Source organism: Artemia sp. Qi Xiang Cuo, chromosome 9 (assembly GCF_049724085.1).
Source record: "Artemia sp. Qi Xiang Cuo chromosome 9, ASM4972408v1, whole genome shotgun sequence".
Lineage (NCBI taxonomy): Eukaryota > Metazoa > Arthropoda > Branchiopoda > Anostraca > Artemiidae > Artemia > Artemia sp. Qi Xiang Cuo.
The window spans coordinates 67,332,855-67,345,123 of NC_142802.1; the positions used below are offsets into that span (position 1 = coordinate 67,332,855).

The following is a 12,269-nucleotide window of genomic DNA, read 5'->3' on the forward strand; positions in this document are numbered from 1 at the left end:
CCATATAATTACAGGTCGTTATTCTGCATTGTAATTTGGTGCCTCGCTATGTTAGTAAGGGTACAGCGCAAATTGGCAAATAACTTAGGTACATGGGCGAACTCAACTTTTTGAAATGGGAGGGGAGTTTAGGCGTTGTTATCATTTACTATAAATAGTCAGCAACAGTAACGAGAGTAATTTAAACTTTGACCATATATTTGGATGAAAATAATTGTTTGCATAATATTACTGTGGGAAAGGATTTAAGGGCGATTATGTTTTTTAGTTACTTAAATGCCTAAAGCGTTTGGGACTGCTGCTTTATTGATTATACATTTTTTTTTTCTTAAGAGAATCTATTTTTGGACACTTAAATTTTGGTTTTCCCTTTGAAACATGTGATTTTGTGACAAGCATTCAAAAGGACAAGATATTGACATATTTTGACAGGGGTGTCGGTTTACAAAAATGTAGGGAGGGGGATATGTCTTTTTTATATTGAAACTAGAAAGGTATTTTTTGGCGGAAATACCAAAAAAGGTAATCTTCAATGGAAATACCTAAAAGGATAATTTTCAGTTGGAATATAAAAAAAGTTTACCCCAAAATCAGGGGGGGATAATATAGGCTCAGATCTATACATTCAATGAGTCTGAATTATGAGATTACTTAGACTCTTTCTTAGAAAATTGTTTCAACTTACTTCAAATAGGAAGTTTTTACTTTTTGTATAAATCTTCGATAACGCTTATGTTTCCCTGTGTAAAACATGATTTTGTGACCAACATTCAACTGTAATTTGCACTACAGGGAAGATCTACTTTTATTTTTGACAAGGGCGTCAATTCACGAAAATGTAGGAAGAAAATTTTGTTGTTTTTGAATTTTTCCAATGAAAAAAGCCAAAAAAGGTAATTACATCACCAAAAATGTTTTTTTTCAAAATCAAGCGGAGGGGGGTGGGGAATATAGTTTCAGATCTATACATTCAACCAGCGAGAATTAACGACATTACTTAGACCTTTTCTTAGAGAATTATTTGAACTTACTTCAAAATACGAACAATTTTCTATTTTTCGTCATATTTTCAACGTATATTTGAAAAAAGGGAATAAATTTCAAATTGTAATTTGGCAAACGGATAAAACTGAATCTTAGCTATTGAATAATAATAAAATTGTCGTCTTAAAAGCCATAGGACTGTAGAAAAGGACTTGACAGTACTTGTGAATGACAGTACTGAAGTGACAGTAGGACTTGACACACCCCAAACTTGCTCAGGGAACATGGACCTTAAACGGATAGGGATGTTGTCGAGTGGTTACAACCTGAATTTAAGAGGTCTATGCTTAAAACAGTAAAAATCGATGAACAAATGCAGAAATACAGGAAATATATGGAAAATACAAGAAATTACGAGTGAAATTCTACAAATCTTGAGATCTTTTGGAGGCAAGGCTCATCCCCATCCTTCTTTTGCATACATACCCTACTGTATTTCTTACCCAGAAACAATTTTGAAAAATATCAAGTCAAGCTCTGTACAGTAGACCTATAATCAAAATTGACAATGTATATTATTATTTGCCTTTCATTTATTGCACTAATTAATTTAATAAGTGCAAAGGCTCCTATTGCAGTCCCGCGGTTTTTTTGTGCTTCAAGATAAACTAAGTCTCTATGAATCATCTCCAGCAAAACAAACGAAAAGAAAAATGTTGCTGATTTGATGACTACAGTAATTTGTGTTCTTATTCGCACAGATAACATACTTTCTTATATGATTGAATTCTTGAAAACTAAAGGAAGAAATTTTACAGTCTTTACTTCACTCTTTACGCAAGTTTTTTTACCAGAACTTTATTTTTCCTATCAATAAATACTAATTTAGGATTTTATTTCGGGGGGGGAGGGGTTGAAGCCAAAAAAAGATAGATGAAGTATGTAAAAAAATATATATGAGAAATTACAGGACGATCTTAAACATTTGTGGCACTAAGACCCCACCCAGCCTGCACAAGTGCATGCTTAGCAGCTTATATTAAATCTAAATAACTCGAAAACGGGATTTTAAGATTATGAGTCCTCTAAAGTTGTTTTGCTTTTTGCTGAAATTTTAAAGTAATCAGTTCATCAAAATTTATTTCAGTTGCTTCTTTTTCTTCAAATAAGCCATTTGTCTATCCGGACATCTATTGCCACTTTTATTTCTTTCTAATTGAACATTAAATGACACCATTTTAATTAAATTGGCGACATAGTTCTGGACATTTATTCTTGATCTAATTTCGTCTTGGAAAAAGTAATTTTTCGCCGCGATATCAGAAGGGAAGACTATTTAAAAGATCTGAGTTGACATGTGCAAATGAGCTCCCAACAGGATGAGACATTCCAAAGACTTAGACACCGTGGAAAAGGAATGAGACGGGAAGGAAAAAAGATGTCGCTTCTTCAAATGCCATACCAATATTTCTCACTGATTTGTCGAAAGTTATTAAATCAAGGATCAACGTAAATTTAACTTAAGTAATTCAGACACTTTCAGGATTCAGTAGAATTGTAACTAAAAATACGGTATTTAGAAGACGGGTGTTTGACGTAAGGACATATCACACCGGAAGTTTACTGGAGTGGAAACTGTTTTTTTTTATTCTTATTGACGACCTGTGTCACCAATCAGGAGAATGCCGTCTAGGTTTTGAAGTATGTTTTTTGTATCTTTAAAAAAACTGAACAAAATATTGTCCCTCCCCCTACAACTTATGGATTGGTGCTACTGTCGACGACTATTTTTTTGTACAAGAAAAGGGTTTATTAGGTATCAAAGTTACAACTAATAAATTTTGAAGTTAAAAGCTCCATTTCCAACCAGACATATACCCAAGAACTTTTTAGAGGGGGGGGGGGGGTAATCTAAAAAATGGAGGGGGACAAGCGCAATAATAAAAAAAAAACTAAGTATATATTTGATAATTTGAATTAGAAGTGCTTAGAAAAATTTGGGATTTGTTTTACGTCCCCTATGTGCGTCCCTTTTCCCGATTATAGCCTATCTGTTATGAGTTAGATAAAAAGAATATAACGAATTTTGGAAAGACAAAGAAGGCAATTCTAATTATCTTGGGAACCAAATAATGTAGAACAAAACGGATAGAACCAATCGATTGAACTTATTTAACATCTTTTTTACATTTTTTTTACATTCTTTCTTTTACTTTGGAAAAAAAATAAGTCAAGTCATTTCAGCTTGTTGAAAAAGACAACATACATGGAAATAAGCAATATGATAATTTCAATATTATCATAAAACAATAGGAGGTTTACACAAAAAAAACTAAAAAACACATACAAAATTTTTTTATGTCCATTTTTGTTACGTTTTTACGAGTCAAACATATATTTCGGGGGGGGGGGTCAAATCCATTTTTTAGTTTTTGTTCTTTTTCTGTTGTATATTCAGGGCCATACTAAATATGAGTGTGGTTACTACCTCCTAATGCTGGAAAATCCGGATCTTTTTTTAGTGAATTTTGTGCAGGGAGAATTTTCCGGGAGGAGGAAACTTTCCGGGGGAAATTTTAAACGGGAGGAAAATGGCAGTTCTTGGCATGATCTGAAAAACAATCAAAATTAGATTTAAAAAAAAGAAATTTGCTGTAGATATGAGACAATTGAATCCAATAGTATAAGTCTCTTATCCTGTTGATGCAAGTTTGAGCTGTAGACTTGTCGCAAAGTTGCTCCTTTTAGAGGCAACATATAGAAGGGAGGTCGGGTTCAAATTTAGTTTCTTTTTCAGAAACGTCGCATAAAGGCTTTTTAATTATCCAGCCGAAGTGAAGCAACTAAAATTGACAAATTTTTCAGGAATAAAAAAAAAACCTATTGTTATAATGTTCCTTCATGAACATGAGACTAGAAACGGTACTTTTCAATTAGCTGGTACCCACGCCATATATTGCATAGGGAAGATGCTAAAGGAAATAGTCAAAGGGGTATCTGTCAATAGAGAATTGGATCGGAAACCGTGGTTTGTCATTGTGTTTATAATATTTAAACTATTGTTTTTTGGGGTTTAGGGGGAATAAAGATACCTAGGTTAGGTTAGTTTACGTATTTAATATATGCTATGCTTTACCCCTCCCCCCTCCATCCCTCTAATGTGCAAATATAGAGCCCAAATTTGTTTCTAAACTATTACATTTTCATCATATTTTGTTTTATTTCATTAGCATTAACCGAACTTGACTTCTTGCGTGGGTACCAGCTAATTGAAAAGTACCCTAGAAACGTCCATTATGCGGGGGTATTTTTTTTAACGATGAAGGAGTATTTATAGGAGCCCTGGCTCCCCAGAAAACAACATTATGTCAACCTAAAATTTTAAGAAAAAAATTGTTAGCCCTGTATGGGATTTTGTGCCATTCTCAGCATGAAAGAAAGATTGATAGATCATTTTATGACTTTGTTTTTGGATGGGGGAGGTGGTCAGATTCAAGGGTCGTGAAATTGTACTTTGTTCAATGTTTAAGGACTTTCTACTTCATAATCACCCAATTCATCCTCAATGGGTGAGGGTTTGTGCTCTGCGTGGGTAAGTATAATTCTCTGAAGTGCAACCCCTAATTGAAACCACTTTCATGTGCTTATAATCTTTTTAATTGTCTAAAACTTTGTGCTGAGATCAGCAGAAATAGAAGCACTTCATAATTATTAAATCGAAATGATTTTCTTGAATAATTCATAGTAAATATAAATTTTATGCTGTTAATCTTGTTTTGTTTTTGTTTTTTTTGGGGGGGGGGGTAAAATTTACTCTTTTTCAAGCACATCCATCAGAAATCAACGTTCCAATTCAACTGAATTCTCAGCTCAACAACACTTATACAACTGGAAAACCACCATAATTAATATGAAATAATGAAAAAACTTGGTTTGAATACATAACCTATTATTTCCTTAAACTTGAAGATGTGACATGAATTTCTACAGCAAGGGGGGCGGTCTTTCCGTTTTATATCTATAATTTGTCGAATTCGATCTGCAAAAACAAGGCGCAGACGGGTCTCATGCTGTGGTAATTACTTCGGTCTTGGGTTTCAACTTTTGTAGTAAATAATACAACTTTCCGGGTATTGATGAGTAAAGACAATGATGGGTTGTCATAAAAGTTTTAAGTGGCAAAACATATGAATTTTAATCAGCGAAACATTGTCGAAAATTTTTATGTGATATCGTTAAAGAACAGTGGAATTCCCAAACCCTTCTTATCTTGACCTATAATTTCAATCATTTTTCAACAGCTGAACACGATTTATGAATAGTTTTTTTTTGTACAGATATCTTGTTTTAATTTTAACACTTTAGTTATCTGCTGACGACGGTCACTGTATTATATGATTGAAATATCCAGAACTTTTTGCATATGTTTAACCGTCTAATATAAGAACTTATCCCTGTTTGAACTTTTATTTGTTCAGCACGATAAAGGTACCTGGTTTTGCACTTCAAACAACTGAAAACTTGGTTTTTAAGGGGGGGGGGCGACATGCCGCGTATTAAAACCAAACAAGTATTCGCCACGACAATCCAACGCAAAGGTGATACACAGGGCCGTATTGCGAGAACATTACGAATATTGGCTGGAAGAATAAATTGTGGTACTGGTTAAAAAAAAGCGGTAAACATGCGATATATTAAATAGGAAAGATGCTGAAGAAACTAGTCATACGGGTTTCTTTGAATAGACAATTGGATTGGGAACTGTGGTTTGTCATTGCGTTTACAATATTTAAACTTTTGTTTTTTGGGGTTTAGGGGGAAGAAAGGTACCTAGGTTGGGTTAGGTTATGTATTTAATAAATGATATGCTTTACTAATGTGCAAATATATACCCGAAATTTGTTTCTAAACTTTTGTATTTTCATCCTATTTTGTTTTATTTCATTAGCAGTAACGAAATTGCACTTATCGCGTGTTATCCGCTTTCTTAACCGGTACAGAAATTGATTTAGTTTGACCACGCTTCCATTGTCCCAATCAGCTTATCTCAGTAACGTGACTATCCTTCTATTTCTATTTATTTATATGCTATGTACTATCTCCTGTCTGCTCTCTTAGTGACTATCTCAGCTATTCTGCTGATTTTCAAAAATGTTGTTCAATTTCTTAAAGATGTGAAACCACTAGAGCAATGTTTTGAATTTGGTGCTAAAAACTGATCTAGACTTTCCAAGTCTAGCCAATTCTCGCCAGTTTGTGAATATTTTTTTGGCAGCCGGCAGTTAAGCGATACGCTATGTAAATTTTGAGATGTATGTCTGATTGAAAGGGAACCTGAAATCTTCCTATGAAGTTAGATGAATAAGAAAGGCAACTTTGAATACCTATTTAAAATCAATAGTCCAACCTATCAGTATTGTACATTCAATATGCGTCTTTGAAACACAAAGCTTTTCTTTAAGTCAAATATCATTTAGACAGACAAGAAAATTGGGTACTTTCGCATTATCCGGGCCTCTCTAGGTACATTCCCCCCTAAAATACAAAAAAACACAGTTTAATATCTTATACGCAATGCAAATTACACTATTATTGCTTAGTCTACAGCGGTTATCATGTCAAAAACGGGTTTTATCATTGCCTTTTCTATAGTGATTAAGCCGAGAGGCCCTGATAATGCGAAAGTACCAAAAATTAGTTTCTGAACTTGGACCTAGATAAAAGCGAAATTATTGCTCATACTTTTTACATGGGCGGCGTGAAATTTAACTGCCGAGGTAAAAATTAATTCCCATGTGGACCCTATTTTTGTCGCTTTATAGTTGCCAACAGAGAGACTGTCAAGGATTACTAAGGGTTTGAGAGTAAAAAAAAAAAAGTAAATTTACTATGAAAAAAGCCTGGGTACTGGTTCAGAATCCGAGCAACACGCAAAAAAGACCGCATCGAAATCTCAAAGATGCTATATGAAAAACAAGTTTTTGCTTCCTAGTGAGGTATTGCTCACTACATGACAAAAATTTAAACTTCACTTTTTTTGGGGTTAAAGGGGCAAAAAAGGTACCTAGATTAGGTTATGTATTTAATATATGCTATGCTTTATCCCCTCCTCCTAATGTGCAAATATATAGCCCAAATTTGTTTCTGAACTACTATAATTTTATCGATATTTGATTTATTTCATTAACGTTAACCAAACTTCACTTATCGCGTGTTGCCTGGATTCTAAACAAGTACCAAAGCCTATACTATGATACACTACTACACCTTTTTTACAGTTCATGTCAAAGAGTACGAGTAACTGATAAGATTAGGATCTTCCGCGATTTAACATGGAAGTAGGAATTGAAAACTACTACCGCCAAACGCAGCGTAGAGGATGGCGAAAGCATTAAAAGGGTCTCTGAATAAGTAGACATTTTCAAAGAGAACTGGATAATTGCTAATGATAATTATATAGGCCTAGCCTAATTTGTGTGTTTATAATATTCAAAGGTGAAGTCTCTGTGTAAGTAATAAGTGACCCGCACTGGTTTTGTTTCAAGAACTAATTTAGCTCAATAGGCCTATCCAGGCTGCACAAAGTAGACCTGGGTTTAAATTGGTAGGAATACTAGTTAAACGATTTCTGACTCATTACCCTCACCTGCATGTCAAACTGTATAAAAAGGCAAGTATTTGGCTGTTTATGGTGGGTTAATTTACTGTTGAAAAGATATATACTAGCCCTAGCTTTATAATTTCGCCTGATGTTAGATGGCGTGGATTTTTTGTACTGGCGCGAGTTTCCACTCTTATCAGTTACCCATACTCTTCGGTTCATGTATTATGGATGCGCAATTTGTCGTGTATTACGTCACATTCAAGGCATGGATGCAGAACCGTACTAATAACTATGAATCGGGGGGTGGGGTCAAGTAGAAAATGCGCAAATTGCTCAGATTTCACGAATTAAGGATGCTACTATTCCTAAAGTAAAATTTCCTGGCGCTGTTGTATTAGGTGGTACCCACGCGATATATTGTGTAGGGAAGATGCTAATGAAACTAGTCAAACGGGTATCTTTCAATAGAGAATTGGATCACAAACCGTGGTTTTTCGTTGCATTTGCAATATTTAAACTATTGTTTTTTGGGGTTTAGGGGGGGGGGCGGGAGGTACCTAGGCTAGGTTGGGTTACGTATTTAATATATGTTATGCTTTACCCCCTCCCTCTAATGTGCAAATATATAGCCCAAATATGTTTCTAAACTATTATATTTCCAGCATATTTTGTTTTATTTTATTAGCATTAACCAAACTTGACTGTGTGGGTACAAGCTAATACAACAGTACCAATGTCCTTCAATTCTGAAATGCCTGCTTTTCTTAGGGGAATACATCTATGAAGAAGAAGTTCTTGGGGTTTATGCGGAGAGAGTTTACTAGTAAAATGTAATGACTGAAACTCTCCGGTCGTTTACTGGTTTTATACTAGTTCTAAGTTTAAATCTCATCCGTTTTATTGTTTTGAGAACATCCCCCGGCTCTACATCTTTACACTTTCATCTGTTTATTGAAAATAAACTTCTATCAGGTGTTAGTTTTAACTGTGTTATAAATGAACCCTTTCATGGTATAACACAGACGTCAAAGTGCCGCAAAGCTTTCAAACATTCCAAGGTCAGTCTCAAGGTCAGACTAAGCGTCGGTTTGAGTGACCCCATAAGTCAGAATTCGGAACTCTGATTCTTCCTGTTGAACTCGAAGACTGGTGTCATTATTTCCCTTTGACAGTAATGATATGGAACGCTGGAGAATGGGGGTGCACACAGCTTATACTCAAGTTCTCTAGGGGTTTTATACTCTAGATATGCACATAAGAGGGGGCCTTCAGGCTGTGTCTCAATGATTTCTCGGTGTTTTATATGATTTTTCTCAAAGTATCTTGCATTTTTTTCATATTTTACATATAAATTATATGTCCTTTCTAATTTGATCATTTGGTAATTTTGTAAATTACTGTTGGTAATTTTCCTTCCTATCCATAAAAAAAAATAGCCTACGTTAGTGCATGCCTGTCTTATGTTCTTTATGAAATACATATTTTAAGGGCTTCAGACCAGGGGCGAATCTACAACATTTTCATTCGGGGGGCAAGAGGGGCTATAAGGATCATGGGCTATGTAATAATTTTTTCTTCGCATTACTGGGGGGCAACTGCCCCCCCCCCCCTTGACCCTCCCAAACGACGCCCCTGCTTCAGACTTCCAAAATTGTAGACTACTAGCCAATGATCTAGTCAAATGACAAATGATCTAGTCAAATGACAGGCATAACGAAGAAAAAATTTGCATCATATATTGTCTTGTGAGGACTGGAGAAAAAATAGTTGGCCTCTTTCCTCCAAAAATTTCCCTTATCCCCTCCAAAAAGCAGAAACTTTTTGGAAGTTTCAATTTGATCCCTGAGTCATGGGACAAAACAGGATATACTCATCGGGGGGTTTGCCGAATTCAAATATCACGTACATCACGTGGCACGTGCCAGAACTTTGTTGCACGCATGGCACTCCGAGCTGTACTCTAGGTTGGGGACCCCTCGTTACGTTCTAAACTACGTACAAAAATGGCCATGTTTTAATAAAACATCAACAGTTTGCAATCGCTGCACGCCCACTGTTGCGTGCAATCGCTATATAACAAGATATAGCTGCTTGCTTGTAGTTCAGGCCAAAATCAGATCCTCTCTTGTGAGTATCCAAAAATCAAATTAGTTATCTGGTCTCCGCTAACCAGGTAAAAGTGGATGACTATTGGATGACTGAATCTCACGGGGGACTCAGTTTTATATAAAGTAAGGCGTCAGCTGAAAGTCACTATGGGATACATATCTCCTAATAGGAAACTGATCCAAAGCAGACATTTGTAGAATCCTTCGACTCAATGATAAAACAAGATTACAACATATTCGCGATACGTATTTTCCTAATGCAGTTTTGTTAACTAAATAAATGTGATCTAACAGTGATACAGGCCGTAGGCCTAAGAGGGAACTGAATGATGTTTAATTTTTGAAGAAATGTTTGTTCAAGATGGTTTAAAACCTCTGCCCTAAAAAAAATATATTTATCCTTCCTCAACGAACTTGATTTAAATCTGAATTTACGACCCGTGTGGGTCGTAAATTCATGGAAACTGTATGTGAGGTGTGATTTATTTTTAAAAGATCAATTAGGTAAACCAGATAAAAGATCAATTAGGTCGTTGATATTCACAGTCTCAAGGTAATATATCACAACGAAAAACTAGGCCAGCCAGGTGAGGTAGAGGGATCCCATGGTCCGGACTTTCTGACCCAGCACATGGTCAAATTGACATTTCTTACTAGCTTTTGGATCCTCGGGCTTTTCTAAAGCACAATTGATATCGGAAGAAAGCAGGAAAGCAATTAAGTAGTTGCTACAATCTTGCAAAACCTTTTCGGCTCGCGAAAAATTGGTCCCCGAGGCTCAGCCATGGCTGTTGTTGGCCCTTACTAGCCTATGCGTTAAATTTGTCATTTTGTTTATTGTACATCAACATTTAACCAAACCCAAAGGGGGTCTGACAGCCATTCAGTGCACCCTTATTTACATGTTGTTGTAAAGAGGAAATGTGGGACCCTTGTGTAGAGAGATCCCCACTTACCACCCTTGGAAATATGAGAAGATCCGCAATTTAATTGTCTTTCTAAGAATCATAATTGGACTTCTCATTTTTCTTCAGAGGAAGCCTCTTTTTCCTGGCGCCAGTTTTTTTTCTAATTCGTAAAATTGAAACGAAAATTTGGCAATAGGTAATAATTTGGATGTAGTTTAATTTTTAGTTTCTGGTAAGCTATTCGCAATGATCTGTTTCGGGTATTTGATATTCTTACTTTTGTTTGTGTGGACAATTCCTATTCCAAAGTCTTGGTTTGCAATTCTGTTCATTTACATTCTCTCAAAGGGGGAAACCCAGTTAAAAAGTTTTAAAGAGTGTATAGAATCAGATTATTTTTGGCGAGTTTTTCTGTCTTGAGAAGAAATTGCAGGAAGTAGTGTATATTCAGTGTTTCAGATATTTGATTGTTTTTGTATTTCATATTTAAAATTTAATTGCTTGCTATTATGTCAGTTCCAGAACAGCGAATAACAGGAATTATAAGCAACTTGTATTACTCGTAACTGCAGAACGGACTACAATGTTAGCCCCCTTTATGTATTATAAACATTATAGGGGCTAAATTTATTGTTATTTTCTATTTTAGACTGAACTTAATAACAAATAATTAGTGATCATCAATGGAGATTGAGTTCTAAAACTGATCCAATGTCTTGAGTGCCACCAGAAAATTTCCCAGGGGGTGGAAAGTGCTACCAGGAGCTTTGTTTTTACCTAGATTTAAACAAGAAAATTTCTAATTTTCTGTTTGTATACATTTGTATAGGGTCTTTTGGTTTCACAGGGGGGATTATCGCCAACCCCGGCCCTCTGCTGGGGCGCATGTAATTTGCAATTTCCAGAAAAGGTTTTGACGATACCGAAATGCAGTGGACACTTTACTTAAGAGCCATATCATACCCTATGATTACGGGTGCCCCTGGGGGGGCAACTGCCCTTCTAAATTGTATCCCCCTGGATTTCGAAAAAAAACTTTTGCATTTTTGTTGAAAAAACTAGAAAACAGAAAAATTACCCCCCGTCTCTCCTTATATTCTGAGAAATGACTTTTGTGTATCTTCATTAATAAAAAGAAGAAAAAATCCTTGCCGCAATTTCTCAAATGTATATCTGAGTTCGTAATGCTAATACGACAAATGAGTTTGAAGATTTAATAGATTTTGTAACTATAATTTTGGATAGTACTTTTATTTGTTCGGGTTTGTTTCCCGAATGGCCTGGCTCTTTGTTACTTATGCTGCGTTCAATAGTTACTTATTTTCCGTTTGTTAAGGAATTGCAACTTTGATTTGTATCCCAATCTATTCTTTTACAGACAGAAAACACAATGTGTTTATTTATCAGGATAAGCTAATAATCCTTTTTGTTACTTTTGAACTAGCCTACCCATAAAAAAATGTTTTTCAAAGTCTAGGGAGGGTACTTTTTCGATTTTCTTACAATGAAAATACCAGAATAGGGTATTTTCAAATCTAGGGAGGTAGTTTCCCCTCCTATCCCCTATTGACGCCTCTTCAGGGACGTACATTTCGCTTTATTTTAAGAGAGAGGATAAAATTTTGCAAGAACTAAAAACAGCAAAGAAGTAAACTATAGGACGAA

The 12,269-nt window shown here is 35.4% G+C and overlaps 1 protein-coding gene across 2 annotated transcripts in view; it reads left to right on the top strand.

The window, feature by feature from the left end:
* The window catches only part of ci (transcriptional activator cubitus interruptus), a 221,058-nt gene that overhangs the window by 115,481 nt on the left and 93,308 nt on the right, over positions 1 to 12,269 (top strand). The window lies entirely within an intron of this gene.